This window comes from Giraffa tippelskirchi, chromosome X, assembly GCF_054371585.1.
Source record: "Giraffa tippelskirchi isolate mGirTip1 chromosome X, T2T-mGirTip1v1.2.pri, whole genome shotgun sequence".
Classification (NCBI taxonomy): domain Eukaryota; kingdom Metazoa; phylum Chordata; class Mammalia; order Artiodactyla; family Giraffidae; genus Giraffa; species Giraffa tippelskirchi.
Genome location: NC_137289.1, coordinates 15,108,330 through 15,127,607, shown reverse-complemented (window position 1 = coordinate 15,127,607; position 19,278 = coordinate 15,108,330). Strand labels below are relative to the sequence as shown.

Below are 19,278 nucleotides of genomic sequence, written 5' to 3'. Positions count from 1 at the left end.
GAAGGAAAGTTATGACCAACCTAGATAGCATATTTAAAAGCAGAGACATTAGTTTGCCAGCAAAGGTCCATCTAGTCAAGGCTATGGTTTTTCCAGTGGTCATGTATGGATGTGAGACTTGGACGGTGAAGAAAGCTGATCGCTAAAGAATTGATGCTTTTGAATTGTGGTGTTGGAGAAGGCTCTTGAGAGTCCCTTGGACTGCAAGGAGATCCAACTAGTCCATCCTAAAGGAGATCCGTCCTGGGTGTTCATTGGAAGGACAGATGTTGAAGCTGAAACTCCAATACATTGGCCACCTGATGCGAAGAGTTGGAAAAGACTCATTGGAAAAGACCCTAATGCTGGGAAGGATTGAGGGCAGGAGGAGAAGGGGACGACAGAGGATGAGATGGTTGGATGGCATCACCGACTTGATGGACATGAGTTTGGGTAAACTCTGGGAGTTGGTGATGGGCAGGGAGGCCTGGCGTGCTGCGATTCATGGGGTCGCAAAGAGTCGGACATGACTGAGCAACTGAACTGAACTGATGAAAAGGAAGAAGACACAGGTCAGATTAAACGTGTGAAAAGACTCAACAGGCTGTTGCTGGCTTTCAAAAGTGGCCTGAAGGAGGCCTGGGCCAGGGAATATACATAGTTACTGGCAGCTGGGGACGGCCTTCAGTTGACAGCTAGCAAGAAGATGGGCATCTCCATCTTACCAGGAACTGCATCCTTCCAAAAACAAACATGAAAAGGGAATGTATCCTTATCTAGAGCCTCCAGGGAAAAATACACCCAAAGCAAGCCAAGACTTGCTTCTGACCTTCAGGACAGCAAGATTAATAAATTTGCATTAATTAAGCCACCCAGATTGTGGTATGTTTTTAGGCCATCAGAAAACTAATAAAATATTCAATGTTTAAATGCTGAAAACCTAACTAGGTTATATATCCCATAAGCTTTCTAAAGGTATTTTAATAACAATAATCAAGTATCAATTTGTGGAATGGACATACCTTCATTATCTTCAGCCTGAGAAGAAAACATATGCACAAAGAAGTTTCCTTTGGCCTTTTCCTTTTCCATTGCCTCCCATAATACTATCTTTCAATATTCTTTCAACAACTATTTAGTGAGAACCTACCATATGCCAGGCACCATTCAATGTATACAGTGCACAGAAGAAAGGAAAAAAATTGTAGAGAAAAACCCTTGCCCTCATGGAGTTTATACCTCTGGAGTGGAGCTGAGGGGTAAACAGAGAGTAAAGAAATCAGGAAGACGAGACTTCCAAGGGTCTCTGAGTCACTCACAGGAAGGGATGTGCTTGAAATCCTCGGAATACTCACATATTTGAGAAATAAACATTGACAAGTTAAGCTCCTGACACATCAGTGAGCTGTCCTTTAGAGCAATCCAGGGTGGTTCAAAAAAATAAATGGAAGCCCACTCACTAGGCCATTATAGTATCTCTGGCTTCAATTCTGAGTGGCAGGGAGCCATTGGGTGGACTCAGGCAGAAGAGTGATCAGACCTGGCTTATGTGAGCCAAAGCTCATTCTTGTCGCTATGTAGAGAATAGACTTCAGGAGTGAAGAAGAGAGACTGGTTAGGAGGCTACTGCTATGATCCAGGCAAGGGTTGAGAGCAGTTAGGACTTAGTGGTGTAGACATGAAGAAGTGGTTGTATTCTGGGTACATACTCTAGGAATACAAACTTTCATGAACAGAAGTTACATCTAACAGCTAACACTATGCAGCTGAAAATGACACTGCTTCATATAGATACCCTTTGAAAATGGTAATTCTGGAATATACACTTCCCAAAGGGAAAATATTTACTGTGGATGAATTAACTCTATTCTCTCGGCATAGGAGAGACCTCTCCTCACACGAAACCCTCTTCTGCATGACTTCATTGTACTAAAGGCATCTGTGTATACTGGGATCCAATAGGGACCCAGCAAACATTCACACAGCAGGACAATATTAACAGCAGTGATGGAGATGAGAATGGACAGTTTGCAAAACAATATTCTTGAGAAATCGATTCTCTTGAGCCTTGACACCATGCTTCTCTCTCTTCTCTCAATGTATTTTTTCTGTCAGTATGTCAAAGATTTCAGCAAACAAGACTACCACTTCGAGTACTAGGGGGAGAATGGAGGAACTGCAAAGCGAAGAAGAGGCACCAGGCATGCCAAGCCGGGAACCTCTAGTTAGGGAAGGCCTCCTGCCTCTGCTCTTGACTTCATCTTGGCCTCTCAGCCCTTAAGCAAGTCCAGTTCACATCTCTTCTTCCAGAAGCTCCCTAGAAGTATGCTGCCTAAAACGCTGTGAGCAGACTTGTAATCCGCTCCACCAATGGTTGTAGGAAACAGTCGGAGGACTGTCCCTCACTTCTGGGGTAAAGCAGGAACTAGTTGAGCCCTGCTGCCATGATAATTGGATTAGACTCACTTATCAGGAAAAGAATCTGCAGTTACTGAAGAATACTGTAATGGTTCATTTTATGTGACACCTTGACAGAGCCATAGGGTGCCTAGGTAGTTGGTCAAACATTATTGTGCATGCTTACTAGGTCCCAGGCACTCTTCTTATATGATCATTTTTATCAATGTGTGTTGCCCTGTGTGCTGCTAGATTGCTAGATTTGGAAAAGCCCATTCATGCTTTAACAACAACAAAAAAATAATAGAGGAAGATTACAGGACTTGAGCTGCCCATTTCATCTCCCAGTCCTTCTTCTTCCTTGCAATTGATAACTCACTTATTTTACTTCCTCTTTTTCCATATTTGAAACTGATCTAGCCCAACCATGAATCTAAAAACAGTTTATTAGATGATTCAGTGTTTTCTCCATCACTCTGCATGAGTCCCAAGTGCCCTGGGCAAGTACTTTGGTCTGCAGAGTTACAATCGTTCCTCCAACTCCTTCAGTGTTATGACAGAATGAATTTTTGCTTGATGGTAAACTATTTTGTATTTCATTGCATATTTTATATCCCTGTGTCGATGCACACAGGAAAAGGTTAAAATCAACCCTTCAACATAATTTTGATCAGAGGTGATCACCTCTCCCTCATCAGAGGTGATTATCCTAAATGAAATTTGCCAATGATCAGCATCATTTCTCTTATGTGCTATAAAAATGTTTTAATGCAGTGAGTAAAAAACACTGACGGTTGTTATCATGATACAGAGGAGACACAAACTTAACGTTGTGTGCAACCAGCAGAACAGTTACCAACTCGATGTATTTTCCCTTTAAAAATCACGTTCCCACGTAGTCCTCAATTTGGTGTAATGTTCACCTTCCTAACAACTCTAATTGCTACATTGAGGGAAGGTGAGGCTCCAGGAATTATTTGCTTAATGTTACCCAGAGAATATATGCCAGAATTAGGAACACAGAGAAGTTGCTGATCCTAAAACTGACATCTAACATACAGATAAATTTCTTAAGTTCATTAATATATCCATTTACTCAGCATATTAGTATATCCATTTACTCAGCATCTACTATGTATCAGATCTGTGCTATACTCTGTCTGAAGCTATGACCATAGCTATAACCAAACCAATGAACGTTTACATGAAGTTAATAAATGAATGAATTACTCTCAGCTTTTTTTTTTTTTGGTCTCATCTTACACAGCTCCCCAGAGAGAGAAGGTGTATGTATGGCAGGGTATGTTGACATGATAACGGGGGTGTTGATGTGATAACAGAGACTTTCTTTCTGAGATGCATGATGCTAAGCACCATACATGCACAACATGAAAAAGCTGAAGACTTTGGAACCTAGGCCTGTTGAGGGCCAGTGGCAAACTTAGAAGCAACCCTGAGAAGGAAGGATTATTTAATTAAGGGTTGCCAGCATGGCCCCTTGGGAGCAAATTACTCCAGACAACTTTTAAAATTTTCCTTCTTGAATTGAAATTCAGCAGCAACAACAACAAAAAGAGTGCAATGGTGTCCATCCAAAACAGCCCGAACAATACTTCCAGAGACAAACACAAAGATGGAACTGCATTTCCTCATACTCAGTTGCTGGAGAAGATCATAGTGCTTTTCCTCATTGAATTAAAAGGCCACAGACTCCTAAATGTTTCCATGTTTTGGCAAGAAAAGTATAAGTAGTTGTGCCTGCTGAGTTTGGCATGAATCTAAATACAGGCAGGTGTAGATAAACCGAATGTATCAATGTTATCACATAGAGATGCAAGCGTCACTCAGCATTTGGGGTGCAAGGGGTGGAGAAGGCCTTCTCAGCCAGCCCTACAGGACTGCCCAAGCCCAGAGGGTTGGTTTAGAAAAGCTTTTTTGGCCAGGCCTGGCTTCCTTTCTCCTGTTGAATGGGGCCTAGTGCCAACCTAGCAGGTGCCCTGGAAATGCTAGAGAGGTGGGTAGGGCTTCTCTCACACACTCCTCTTTACCTCAGGGCCTGTAGTGACTCAGCTTGGCCACTTCACACACAGCATGGGTAAGTGTGAGGTGAGAGTTTTAGGCCCTGCCTGGTCAAGCATGTCACCCATAGATACCCCATGAGGCCTAAGGAGAATGGAGTGACAGAAGAGAGATGACGCCACAGAAGCCAACACAACTACCAGAAATAGAGACCTTACAATGTCTCTGAAAGCCTAGCAGTTAAACCTCACTCTCTACTTCCAAGAATTCGCCCTACCTTGGGCTTTACCAGCCACAAAGACAGCCCATGAACATTCTACTGAACAACGTCCCTAGGAAGTTTCCTAGAAGACTCAGATTATGGGCTCAGTCCACGGTGATAATTGAATTGCTTCCTTTTCGCTAACTTTAGAAAAAGATGGCAAGCAAGGACCCTGCCCACCCCCCACCACCCTGGATGGTTTGAATCATTGAGAGAGTTCTATTTTCTGCCACAAAATGCATGGCCAACCATCTTCTCCACAGGACCCAGTTTCATCCTACCCCTCACTCACCTTAGCACTTGTCCTCTGCTGTCTAAAACTGTGACCTTCTGGTTGCACTGAAAGCAAGCTGATCTAAACATACTGAGGAGAGTTGGTAGATGGAGCTCAGCTACATAGGCAGAGGCAATCCCTGAGAACACAGGTGGCAAACCAAGTGATGAAAAGTGATGTCAAATGAGGCTCCAGAAACAATCTAGCCAATCCAGAGTCCAAAAGCAGGAAGCTTACAAGAACCACTCCATGGGAATCACCGGCAGCCAAGAGGAGGCTTCCACGAGGAGACTACATTACTTGGAGGAAACAAAGATCTGGCTTTAAAATGTACAAGGCAATGCCATCTCCAGATCACCAGTAAGTAGAATGACCACATTAACAAGCAGAATGACAAAAAGTCACCGCCTTCTCATACCACCCAAAAGGCACAGAGGTAAGCAGTGTGCATGCGTGCTCAGTTGTATTTGACCTTTGGCGACCCCATGGACTGGAGCCCAGCAGGCTCCTCTGTCCATGGGATTCTCCAGGCAAGGATACTGGAGTGGGTTGCCATTTCCTCCTCCAGAGGATTGTCCCAACCTGGGGATCAAATCTATGTCTCCTGCATTGCAGGAGGATTCTTTACCACTGAGCCACTTGGGAAGCCCCTGCAATTAGAAGACATGTGGTCTATCTCTGACTCTGGCACTCACTAGCGTTGTGATCTTGGTCTGTGAATCTTTAGTCTGTGAATATTTCCTGCTTCATGTGCAGAGTGGGAACAACTGCACAGGGTAGGATTAACTAAGGAGGGAGACAGGGCAGCTGACACCAGCTGGACTCCAGTTGGCTCTGCTGGAGTTAGAAAGAGCTAAGCAAAGGGGCCAGAATACATGGGGTCAGCTTACAGCTACTCTCTGGCTGAGAGCACAGCCTTGCTTGGTGAGCACCCTCCCCTGCCCTTTCCCTTCTCCTCAGAAATCCCAGGCCCTGGATTTGCTTTCAGGGAACTAAATTGAAGACAACCAACTTTCAACAACACAATGAAAGCAAACTAATATATGCTATTTTTCTCCTCAAAGGCTGACTTAGGGCTATATATTATTGAACCACATACCACAGACAGCGAGGCAGATTTCTCAAGCCAGTCTCCATTGCCTTCCACTGCCTTCAGGAGCCAGGAGAGACGTCCCTGAGTAGGCTGGCAGGAGAGGGGCCACCCCTGACACCCGGGCCAGTCTCTCGAGCTCTGCTTCTCAGTGGAGGATGGCATTTTCACTCAGGTCTTGATGTGCTTGTGTTACAGTGACTGACTTGTGATTACATCAGGCACTGAATCCACAGGAGGGTCCCTTGAGGTGTCTTATTCTAGTTATTTGAAATCATAGTCAGTACAGATTGACTTCCTTCCTGCAACCCGGCAGTTGTGTGTGAGTGAATATAGGACATGTCTGTTCCTGAGAAACACCCATGCTTTAGACACCTTTTGTCTAATTGTGTAGCCTTTTATTCCCTCTCTCTACTTTAGAAAGGGGAAAGAAGCTGTGGTTTTGAGGACAAAAATAGGGCAGAGTAACTTTCCAGAATTGTGTTCCTGAAGGCTGCTTGTCTTCAGTTCAGATCCTAGGACAGGGTTCTTTGATGAGAAGGGAGCAGGCAGGAGAGGGCAGGGGTGTGGGGTCACAGGGCGCTCACCAAGGAAGGCTGTGGTCTCAGTTCGAGACTAGCTCTCACCTGATCCCATAAGGTGCACTGGACCACAAATGGCACCATAGGGTTGGCCCCATCTTCAGGCAATAGTCACAGTTACAGTTCAGTCACTCAGTCGTGTCTGACTCTTTGCGACCCCACGGACTGCAGCACGCCACGCTTCCCTGTCCTTCACCAACTCCCGGAGTTTACTCAAAACTCATGTCCATTGAGTCGGTGATGCCATCCAACCGTCTCATCCTCTGTTGTCCCCTTCTCCTCCTGCCTTCAGTCTCTCCCAGCATCAGGGTCTTTTCAAATGAGTCAGTTCTTCACATCAGGGGGCCAAAGTATTGGAGTTTCAGCTTCAGCATCAGTCCTTCCAATGAATATTCAGGACTGATTTCCTTTAGGATGGACTGGTTGGATCTCCTTGCTGTCCAAGGGACTCTCAAAAGTCTTCTCCAGCACCATAGTTCAAAAGCATCAATCCTTTGGTGCTCAGCTTTCTTTATAGTCCAACTCTCACATCCACACATGACTACTGGAAAAACCGTAGCTTTGACTAGATTGACCTTTGTTGTCAAAGTAATGTCTTTGCTTTTTAATATGCTGTCTAGGTTGGTCATAACTTTTCTTCCAAGGTTCAAGCATCTTTTAATTTCATGGCTGCAGTCACCATCTGCAGTGGTTTTGGAGCCTAAAAAAGTAAAGTCTGTCACAGTTTCCATTGTTTCCCCATCTATTTGCCATGAAGTGATGGGACCAGAAGCCATGATCTTAGTTTCCTGAATGTTGAGTTTTAAGCCAACTTTTTCACTCTCCATCTTCAGGCAATGGGGTTGAACAAGCCATTGGCTATGGGCTTCCCTCAGGTATGAGGAGGCCACCCTCATAGGCAAGAGGCCTTTTGCTATAGCTGCTGCTGCTGCTAAGTCACTTCAGTCGTGTCCGACTCTGTGCGACCCCATAGACGGCATCCCACCAGGCTCCCCCGTCCCTGGGATTCTCCAGGCAAGAACACTGGAGTGGGTTGCCATTTCCTTCTCCAATGCATGAAAGTGAAAAGTGAAAGTGAAGTTGCTCAGTTGTGTCCGACTCTTAGCGACCCCATGGACTGCAGCCTACCAGGCTCCTCCGTCCATGGGATTTTCCAGGCAAGAGTACTATAGGGGCAGTGAGGAACCTCAGCAACCAAAATCCCCGAAGACTGGGAAAGGGAAGGTGGGCAGCTCACCAACACTGTCCATTACACTAGCCAAACAACAACCAGACACCTTGTAAACAAAGCTTCTCGCCCTGGGCCAACGAGCTCCCTGGGAACCTGTATATCCTCACCTCCCACCACTCTCTCCTTCCTTATTCCATGCCAACTAGATTGGTCCTTGACCATGCACTCATCTTAGGGTCTCTGCACTGTCTCTCCCTCTGAGTGGAGCTCTCTGTGTGCAGATAGCATCTTCTTGGTTGAGCCTTCTCTAGCCACCCCACTTCTGCACATACATGAGCTACCCCATCACTCTCATTCCTTTATTTTTCTCTATGCAATGTATCACCATCTGACATAAAATACGCTTCATTTATTTTTATTTACTTTCTTCCCGCCTTGAATGTCAGCTCCAACGAGGCCAGAATTTTTGTGTTATTTTTTTTTATTCACTACTGTTTCTCCAGTGCCTACAACAATGCCTGGCTCATTAAATATTGGTTGAATAAGTAAATGAATAGCTCCTTCATTTTAAAGCCCTCTCCCCTCAGCTTGAGCTAATGAGACTCTCTTTCCCATGTCCTCATCTTTCCCCTCTATTTCATCTACACCATTTCCAGTGCATTAGGTTTGCTTTTTAAAAAACATTTATAGGAATAGTCATGTTTATTTCCACTTCATATTTTTAAATGTTCACCAAATCAGCCACAGTCATCACTTCCACATTGGTGATGAGTCATGTTTGTTTTAAAATTGAAAATCCATAAAGTGCCTAATTCTGCCAATCATGAAGAACAAAACACCTCAAGAAAGAACCCAGTGACACTTACCAAGTAGACAAAATCCCAATGGAGTAAAAGTGTGTCATATATGCTAAAAAGCTTCCAAGCCATCACCTTCACACCAATAAGCTGTATTTGAATAGAAATCTAAATACCTTCTATCAAATAAAGCTTTCCATATAAGCCACTTGTTTTAAAAAAAACCTACAAAATAATATGTGCTACTTTTTGTACTCCTTATATATAATATATAATATGGTGTTTGTGACTAAAAAATCAATACTTAATAAATGAGGTTTTGGGGGGGACATGGAATGAAAAAAAAATCTCACTATATCATAGTACACTTGCATACACAGTACCTCTTTTTTTAAAACTGTACAATAGAAATCCTTTATTTTTTAGTGGTTGTCCATATTATATTTATTCAATGTAAAGGGTAATATTTAGATTTCCCAGGTGGCACTAGTGGTAAAAAGCCCACCTGCCAATGCAGGAGACATAAGAGACACAACTTCAATCTGTGGGTCAGGAAAATCCAATGGAGGAGGGCATGGCAACCCATTCCAGTATTCTTGCCTGGAGAATCCCATGGACAGAGGAGCCTGGTGGACTACAATCCATAGGATTGCAAAGAGTTGGACACAACTGAAGAGACTTAGCATGAACAAACACAAAAGATAATATTTAAAGAAAAATGTGAAGACGCCTATCCTTATATGGACCTCAAGGTCACAGTATCTATTTTGGAAAGTCAGATGTTTTACTAACTGATTCGTTTCATTGGGGGCACGAAACAGAAGTGCAAGTTGAGATAAGCTTCCTGAAGAATGGGTATGCTTTCTCCCATTTCCAATGGCAAAGAACCCAACAATGGCTACAAAACCTTTCCTGGCTACATGACCTTGGGCTTTCTGAGCCTTAGATTTCCTCACCTATACAGTGGGAAGAGTCTCACTGGGGTTGTAGTAAGGATGCCATGACATCATGAATGTGAAAGGACTTCATGAGCAAGATACACACACAAGATTTGAGGTAAATCTGGCCTCTAAATTCAGGTGGTACAAGTGTAGTCTTTTGTAGTTTTCATTATTTGGGGGGCGAGAAACAGTGGTAGGGTAGAAAGGCTTTACCAATTATGACCACATGCACAAAAAAGTACGAAAGGGGGATTCAACAGTCACTTGACATCTGAACTTAGCAGATGAGGCCAATCTGCTCTTCCATGTCTAGTGTTTTGCTTTTCACCTGTTAAATGAATCTTACTAGGAGTCCTGCTATGAAAGTGCTGCACTCAATATGCCAGCAAATTTGGAAAACTCAGCAATGGCCACAGGACTGGAAAAGGTCAGTTTTCATTCCATTCCCAAAGATAGGCAATGCCAAAGAATGCTCAAACTACCACACAATTGCACACATCTCACACACTAGCAAAGTAATGCTCAAAATTCTCCAAGCCAGGCTTCAGCAGTACGTGAACTGTGAACTTCCAGATGTTCAAGCTGGATTTAGAAAAGGCAGAGGAACCAGAGATCAAATTGCCAACATCCATTGGATCATCAAAAATGTGAGAGAGTTCTAGAAAAACATCTACTTCTGCTTTATTGATTACACCAAAGCCTTTGACTATGTGGATCACAACAAACTGTGGAAAATTCTTAAAGAAATGGTAATACCAGATCACCTGAAATCTGCATGCAGGTTAAGAAGCAACAGTTAGAACTGGACATGGAACAACAGACTGGTTCCAAATTGAGAAAGGAGTATGTCAAGGCTGTATATTGTCACCCTGCTTATTTAATTTATATGCAAAGTACATCATGAGAAATGCTGGACTGGATGATTCACAAGCTGGAATCAAGATTGCTGGGAGAAATATCAATAACCTCAGATATGCAGATGACACCACACTTATGGTACAAAGAAGAACTAAAGAGCCTCTTGATGAAAGTGAAAGAGGAGAGTGAAAAAGTTGGCTTAAAACTCAACGTTCAGAAAACTAAGATCATGGCATTTGGTCCCATCACTTCATGGCAAATAGATGGGGGAAACAATGGAGACAGTGACAGACTTTATTTTCTGGGGTTCAAATATCACTGAAGATGGTGACTGCAGCCATAAAATTAAAAGACGCTTGCTCCTTGAAAGAGAAGCTATGACCAACCTAGACAGCATACTAAAAAGCAGAGACATTACTTTGTCAACAAAGGTCAATCTAGTCAAAGCTTTGGTTTTTCCAGTAGTCATGTATGGATGTGAGAGTTGGACTATAAAGAAATCTGAGCACCAAAGGATTGATGCTTTTGAACTGTGGTGTTGGAGAAGACTCTTGAGAGGCCCTTGGACAGCAAGGAGATCCAACCAGTCCATCCTAAAGGAAATCAGTCCTGAATATTCATTGGAAGGACTGATGCTGAAGCTGAAACTCCAATACTTTGGCCCCCTGATGTGAAGAACTGACTCATTTGAAAAGACCCTGATGCTGGGAAAGATTGAAGGTGGGAGAAGAAGGGATGACAGAGGATGAGACGGTTGGATGGCATCACCGACTCTATGGACATGGGTTTGAGTAAGCTCTGAGAGTTTATGATGGACAGGGAAGCCTGGTGTGCTGCAGTCCGTGGGGTCACAAAGAGTCAGACAGTACTGAGCAACTGAAATGAACTGAACTGAGGAGTCCTGCCAGGAAGAGCAATCTTTGGCCTTTGTTTCAGGATGTCCCATTGTCTCTGGGATAATGTCACTGACTTCATTCTATTCCAACAGATAGCTCCAGTGTGGTTAAGAGCACAGGCTAGCGGGAGAACACGGTGGCGGAGGAGGAGGTGGATCTGGAGTACATCTCTCTCCACAGATACATCAGGAATACACTTTCAGACACAGATGTGCTTGCAGAACACCAGCTGAGAGCAGAAAGGAGTACCTGACCCCTGGAGAAGAATATATAGAACCATGCAAAAGTTGGTAGGATGAAGGAACAGGGGGGGAACCAAGAGTGTTAGTAGGACTGGACCTGCCCTCGATGGGGGTGGGAACTGAATCAGGGGTCTGATCCCCACATCGGGGCAACTGTCTGGGTCAGAGGAGAAACATTTAGGGCTGAGAGTGAAGCAGCTGATCTGTGGCAGCCTAAATGGAATGAGAGTAAGAGCACAGGCTATGGAACTGGACCACGTGGCTTTGCATACTACACCCATGAATGACTAACCAAGCAACTGAGTGAATATGAACCACATTTACAGGGTTGTTGTCAGGATGAGATACATGACACGTGAAAAATGTCCAACCCACCGAATTAACTCCAAAAGGGGCAGCTGTGGTTGTTACACAGATGAGTTGTGTTTTTCTGTTTTAGTTTCAATTTTACGTTTTACATGTCCAGGTCCCAATGTCCTCAGTGAGCACTAAGGAAGGCTTCCCCAGCAGCTAGAACAAAAGCTCAGTTGCCTCATCGAGCCAAGTCTTCATGGATGTGACTGACAAGGCCTCTTCCCTCTAGAGGCACAACATAACATCATGGAGTGCTGGGATTGGAGTCAAAAGACCTCAAGTTTCAGCCATCCATCTTACTAGCGACTGTGATCGAGGCTAATTCACTCTATTTCTACACTAGAAAGTCAAGCTCCTGGAGGGAAGTGACCATATCTAAATGTTCATCCAGCTCTAGCTCATTGACTTGAACCTAGTAGGACCTCGATGATGACTCATTAAATCAATTAAAGACATGAATATGTCTGAGGTTTAATTTTCTTGTTTGTTCAAAGGGATAATACCAGTAGTTCTGTCTCAAGGTTGTTTGGAAACTGGGCAGTCTCACAGTATAGTATCCTTTCCTTCCCCTTTCCTTCCATTCCACCCATTGAACAATGATTGCCTTGGCTTCCTCTGCCTGGTCTCTCATGATTCCCTTCCTCTACCTATTCCCTACTGGTTAGTACCTATTCATCTATCAATTCTCAGCTCACAAGGTCCTTTCTCTGACTCTCCATAATGCTTCACGGAACTCTAATTATATTTGCCTGATGATTTCATTAGATTGTAAACACTACCAGGGCAAGGCCCCCTATCTTCCATGCACATCACTATATTTCCTCTTCTTTGGTCAATTGTTAATCTACATGAACAGCTTATTAAACAGTTGTTGGATGAATGCATGAAGAGATGATTAAATGAACAAATGAGAAGCAGTAATAATAATCCTCCTTTCTGCCAGACCCTTTTCTAGAACCTTCGCAGTGTTAGTTTAAGACCATTTCCATTGAGTGGATCGGTCCATTGCAGAAGATCACTTTGCAGGACCTACTATTTAATTGGAAAATATACTATAACAAATTCTTAGATACAGAAACTGAGAAAGCCATCACACAATCTCTGTGGGCACCCATCTACCTCCCCACAATCCGAATACGCTTTCCTGTCCTTGGACCCGCACCATCTCTTCTGCTCTAGCATTCATTCAAGCCCCCTGATTCTCATTTCTCCAGCTTGCTTGGAACCTGGTTGAGTCCTCAACTGTTCTGATCCTCTAAGGCCTGTGTTCAGCAGGTCTTCATCTCAGGCTGATGGCGGGCTTTTGGCACATTGTTTGGCTTAGCGAAAATGGTGAGAAGGGAAAGAGGAAGGGAAAGGGAAGGAGTCAGCTGTGCTTGCTTCCCAAGGCAAGGCCATTTTTCCTTATTCCCCATCTTTCTGCCTGCTCACAGTAATGGGGGTGGGGAGGAAGTAAATTTCTCCTGTAACTACAGAAGTCATGAGCTAGCTCCCTGTAGAGTATATTCCCACTGAACTACAACCTTCCAAGGATTTCACTATTATTATTGTTCCTATGTTCCAAATGGAGAAAGTCTATGACCAATCATTCTCGTGGCAGCAGTCCCACGAATGCCACCATTCTTCAGATGTCTTTGTCCACAAAAAATCCTCTGTGTTATATAAACGTGATGCATGGCACTGTCATTGTTTTTGCTGTCCACCATGGGCATTAAAGTTATTAATCCAGCTAATATTTTCTGAGCATCAAGCATCAGCTCAGCTCTGTTCTCATCACTTGGGAAGACAACACAAACACAGAACCACAGGAAAGAGGGCAAGGGCAGAAAGCCAGAGACACATTACTGTATAGCAAGTACTTTAATAGGGAAAATTATGGATGTGTGGGACTAGAGAACAGGGCTGAATAATCCAGGATGGGGGAACAGGTAGAAAGAAAACACTTTCTTTGCTGGAGTACAGAGGAGAATGGACTAATCAAAATAGGCCAACATAAAGTTTTTACAGTCTTCCACTTGCAAAATATTCATTTGATCAGTAGATGTCTATCACATACCTACTCTTTGCCAAGCATATTGCTATACACTGGGGATACAAACTGAAACAAGGCAAACATGGTCCCTGCCTTTAGATGGGAATTTCGACCAGATGGTCTCAAAGGTGCCTCGCAGCAAAAATGTTTGTTTTTCCTCCCAACACTACAAAAGACCTTTGATTTGATGCCACCATGACAAATCCCAAGGGTAACAACAGGAAATCGCTCCAAGATTAGAAGGGCGTCTCCTTAGAACCATACAAAAGGAAAACCCATCGAATCTCCCTGGTGACAGAGAAGACAATACCTGTGGCTTTCACAACATATCCGGCAGCCCAGCTCTCTTGAACAGGCCCATTAAGGAAATGACAAAAGAATTCCAAGCAGCAGGCATGGAGAACTCCAAGAAAAATCATTCTCATTCATATGCCAGGGAACAGAGTTATTATGGTGATATCCTTGTTTATAATTGTATATCAAGGCTAGAATAGAGAAAAGTCTGCCATGGTGCTAAGGTAAAAATTGGGCTTTGGGGACTCAGAGTGGAGGAAGTGACTGAATGTTAGTATGTATTGGTAATCCACTCATTTTTCACATGATGGAAAGAGGTAATCCAACCTCTATCTTTGGAACTTATTTTATCAGTACATAGATATTTCAGCACAGTGAGGGTCTGAGATCAGTCCACAACTACAAATATTTTTGTAGTGCCTGTTATGTGTCAAGCACTGTGCCAAGTGGCATATAAGATACTGATAGGCCTTACCTTCTAATACCATTAGGACACATGAATTTCCAGGGGCCACAAACATTCAGTCCATAGAAAAGAAGATATGTGATGTCAGACTCTTATTTTCCCATTTAGAGTGTCAGTTCTTTTAAGGCATAGATTAATATCCGATAATGTAGGAGTTAAGAATATATAGACTGTGAATTCATATGAGAACTGAGTTTCAATCTCAGTTTTACCACTGATGAACTATGTAGCCTTGGGCATGTTACTTAACCTCTCTGAACCTTATGAAATGAGCAAGACGACAATTTGGAGTGGTACAGATATACTGCCTATCCAAAAGCAAATAATGCATGTGAGTATTTTATATATATGTATATATATATGTGTGTGTGTGTGTGTGTATACATATATACATATATATATACACACATATATTACATATATATATATATATATATATATATATATATATATATACACACACATATATATGTCACATGTAGCAGAGAATAAGTAGGGATTGATGGCACTGAGGACAAGAGCTGCAGGAGGTCAGCAGAGCAAGGATCACTATAAACAGCAGGTGTAAGACAGGGCTTCATGGAAGAAGTAGAGCTGAAGGATGCTTAAGAATAAGTAAAGTAGAAGACGGAGAGCATTTTGGACCAGGGAACAACCTGAGCTAATAAAAAGGCCTAGGCATAGGAAACCCACAAGAAGTGACTGAGTTGGATGTGGGGTCAGGATGCTAGAAATAGCTTCTGTTTCATAATATTAGTTATTACCTTTCATTTTCATATATATATATATATATATATATATATATATATATATATATATAATTTATTGTTTTGGGCTTCCCTGGTAGCTCAGCTGGTAAAGAATCTGCCTGCAATGCAGGAGACCCCGGTTTGATTCCCAGGTGTGGAAGATCCCCTGGAGAAGGGATAGGCTACCCACTCCAGTGTTCTTGGATTTCTCTGGTGGCTCAGTTGGTAAAGAATCCGCCTGCAATGTGGGAGACCTGGGTTCAATCCCTGGGTTGGCAAGATCCCCTGGAGAAGGGAAAGGCTACCCACTCCAGTATTCTGGCCTGGAGAATTCCATGGACTGTATAGAACATGGGGTCGCAAAGACACGACTGAGTGACTTTCACTTTTGTTTTCCAAAACAGTTTCATATTCCGAAATACACTGGGACCCAAGGGGTATGGAGATAAGACTCAGGTCCTATACTATATTCCCTGCATATTTACATAATTATTCTAAGGAGAAATTTTCAAATGGTGTGAATATTCCAGGAATATTTCATTAAAAAAAAGGGTCTGTGAAAAACAAAGTGAATATCATATAATTATAAGTTGCAGTTATGGCCGAGACTGTATTATAACAGTGACAATCTAAATGGTGCCAATGACAGTCACATGATTGCAAAATAAAAGACTATCAGTTCAATCCACCAGGAAGGCTGGTGAGCCACTGACTGTGGCAATGATCTGGTCAGTTTAGCCTAAATTATCTTTCACTTCCTCAAGCAAAGGCAGCAATGCCTGTTGTTTAGTCTCGACCACAATCAGGGGGTGAATATGTGTTTAAAGTTGGCTCCCTTGCTGTCCCGTTACCCTCTAAATTCTATTTAGTGTAGCATAGAAACATCTTAGTAATTCTACATATTTGATTGGAAGAATCTTCTTCCAGGTCCTTCTGACTAATCCTCAGACTCAATATTTCACTAAAAAAAAGAACAAGAAGGAAAACCACATCTGGCTTCTGTAGTCTACTTATGAGTCCCATGTTCACAGCAGAGAGTCAAAGAGGTATTTGATTATGAAGACCTGGTTGTTATTATTAAGGATGTAGGGACAGTTTCACAAATAATTAGAATCTAACTCCCTTGAGCGAAAGAAATGAGTAAAGCACGTGTTATGACACACTACCTATAGCCTGTTTACTTTGGTAACTCTCTAGTATACCATGTCCTGTTATTTACAGAAACTCACTCCAATTTTCCTGGGAATTTGTAAAGCCATACTATATAAATGTACAGTCAGTGTCTTCTAAATGTACTCTCTATTGATGGTTCACATTTTAAAGCTCAGCTTCCAATTGGAATTACTATGGTCTTGGTGGTTTTGAATTTACTGAATACTTTTAGTTGCTTTTTCTTTATTGGAAATCCGAGTTTTTCCTACCAACATGACCCCAAAAGTATTTTATTGAATCTGTACAGTATTCACAAATAGCACTGGAGAAATTTAATCTAGCAATTCTATGAGGGCTACAAACAATAAATAACTCAAGGGAATAGAATGCAAATGGCATATTCAGAAAAAAAAGTAAACAAAAGAGTGATATTCATTTGCAAAGTTCCTGATGCCTTACTGAAATATTCTGGTCAATCCAATTTATTTGATATTCATGAAATGTAAATTAAAATTTAAAAAAGCCCTAACTACCACTACCACCCAAGTATATTCCATTCCAACTACCTTTCCATCAGGAATGACACGTGTTAAATCAGTATGAAACCAGTAATGGAATGTACCCAGGAAGGGAAAGTGAGCACTAACAAATTTCCTTTTTGATAATGCTGTATTGGTATAAACTGGTGGTCAGAGCTGATCAGATTATGTTAAATGAAATGTACGATCCCCATCCCACTTCACACTACTGAAGGGTAATTGGAAAGGACTTTTCATTCTTTCCTGCCTATGGTTTCTACCACGTGCTGAGTCGCTTCTGTCTGACTCTTTGCAGTCCTGAAGACAGTAGCCTGCCAGGCTCCTCTGTCCATGAGATTCTCCAAGCAAGAATACTGGAGTGGGTTTGCCATGCCCTCCTCCAGGGGATCTTTTACCACAGATATATTTAAATTAACTTACTTCTCCTCTTTAAAGTTTCACATGCCCATTGTGGGAAATTGGGAAAAGCATAAAGAAGCAAACAACTATACAAAAACCAGTCAATTAGAGATTGTTAACATCTTGGCATTTTTTTCCTCCAGTTCTTTTTTCTACATATTGTTAATTTTCCCCATATGATTATAGTTAAAACTTTGATATCTCAATCTACAATGGGCACTATCCATGTTATTAAAATTTATCATATGGTTAAAACTTAAATGACCATGTAATATGCTATCACACTATTTTCTAATGTTAAATATTTAGGTTTTTTTCCATTTCTGTTGTAATAAATAAGAAGACATGATTTGTAAACAAAATGCCACAAATAACAATAAAATAACTTAGTTTTTGTTCTAGATGTAGAATTACAACTTGAAAGGATATGTGCATTTTAAGGCTTTGGATACATCTGCTCAAAGTGATTTCTAGAAAGATCATTTGGATGTACATTTCCAACAGCAATATACTTGAATGCCAATCTTGACATAATTTTCTTCAAAAATCCATACTACCAGTAAAATACAGATAAATAAAGAAATCATCTTTTACCAATATGATAAATATAAAATAGATATTTTATTAATTTGAGTTTCCTTGATTACTAGAAAAGGAACTTCTCATAGGTTATTGACTCTCTGTAGACTGTATTTTGTAAATTGACTTTTTAAAGCCTTTGAGACCAGACTCCTGTTTAAAAATAATGAGATTCTAAATATTTTCAAAGTAGAATAAATAAGGATTCTTTCTACCTCCCTGGAGGTGGTGGTTTAGTCACTAAGTCGTATCTGACTCCATGGACTGTAGCCTGGCTCCTCTGTCCATGGGATTTTCCAGGCAAGAATACTGGAGTGGGTTGCCATTTCCTTTGCCAGGGGATATTCCCGACCCAGGGATGGAACCCGGGTCTCCTGCATTGCAGGCAGATTCTTTACTGACTTAGCTATGAGGGAAGCCCCTTCTATCTCCCTAAATTTACCCTAAATACCTCTTTCTATTGTTCAAACTTACTTCCAATTGTGATTTCCTCAGTGGGGATAGCCGACTTTCTAGATGACATAAAGTCAATTAGTTTAGCCCTCAGCCTCTTCTTGTTTTGATATAAAGGTCCCTTAGTCCAATATTTCTCAAGCGTTTGTGCACAAAACAATGAGTTAGAGTGCTCCATATTAGGGAGATTGCTTGGTCCCTTTCCCAGGTCTTGGGTGGGGTAGAGAGTGTGTTTAATAAGTACTCCTGGCAATTCTGATACAGATGATATAGAAACTATACTTTGAGAAGCACTACTTTAGCCACTTCTCTGAAATCTCTCATAACTTTAGAAATTCCATAAAAATTTGCCATACCCCCTCACCAGTTCCAGGGGTACTTTGCCGTACCCCCTCACCCTCCGCTCCAGGGTCTCCCAGTAGGGACAATTCTATGGCATTAGGGCCTGGATACTTCCCAGTGGAGAAGGCCATCCCACTCAATGCAGAGTGTTTCACAACACTGGCACCTACCCACAAATTGGCAGACAGCCTCAAAACACTCCCACCATTTTGCCAAATGAATATGGCTCTTGGGCAGGAAACATGGCCAGAGCCACTTTGGCTCAGATTCTTAGGGTACGTCTGACCACTGCTGAGATTCCAGCAGCTGTGTGTATCTGTTTTAGTCCAATATCATGTTCGTTTCTTTTTAACAACCCTGGATCTACTTGTCATGCCTCAGAGAAAATGAAGCCACCTAGCACACACACAAG

General features: G+C 42.2%; 1 protein-coding gene across 3 annotated transcripts in view; it reads right to left on the bottom strand.

Moving 5' to 3' along the window:
* The window catches only part of FGF13 (fibroblast growth factor 13), an 833,122-nt gene that overhangs the window by 224,036 nt on the left and 589,808 nt on the right, over positions 1-19,278 (bottom strand). The window lies entirely within an intron of this gene.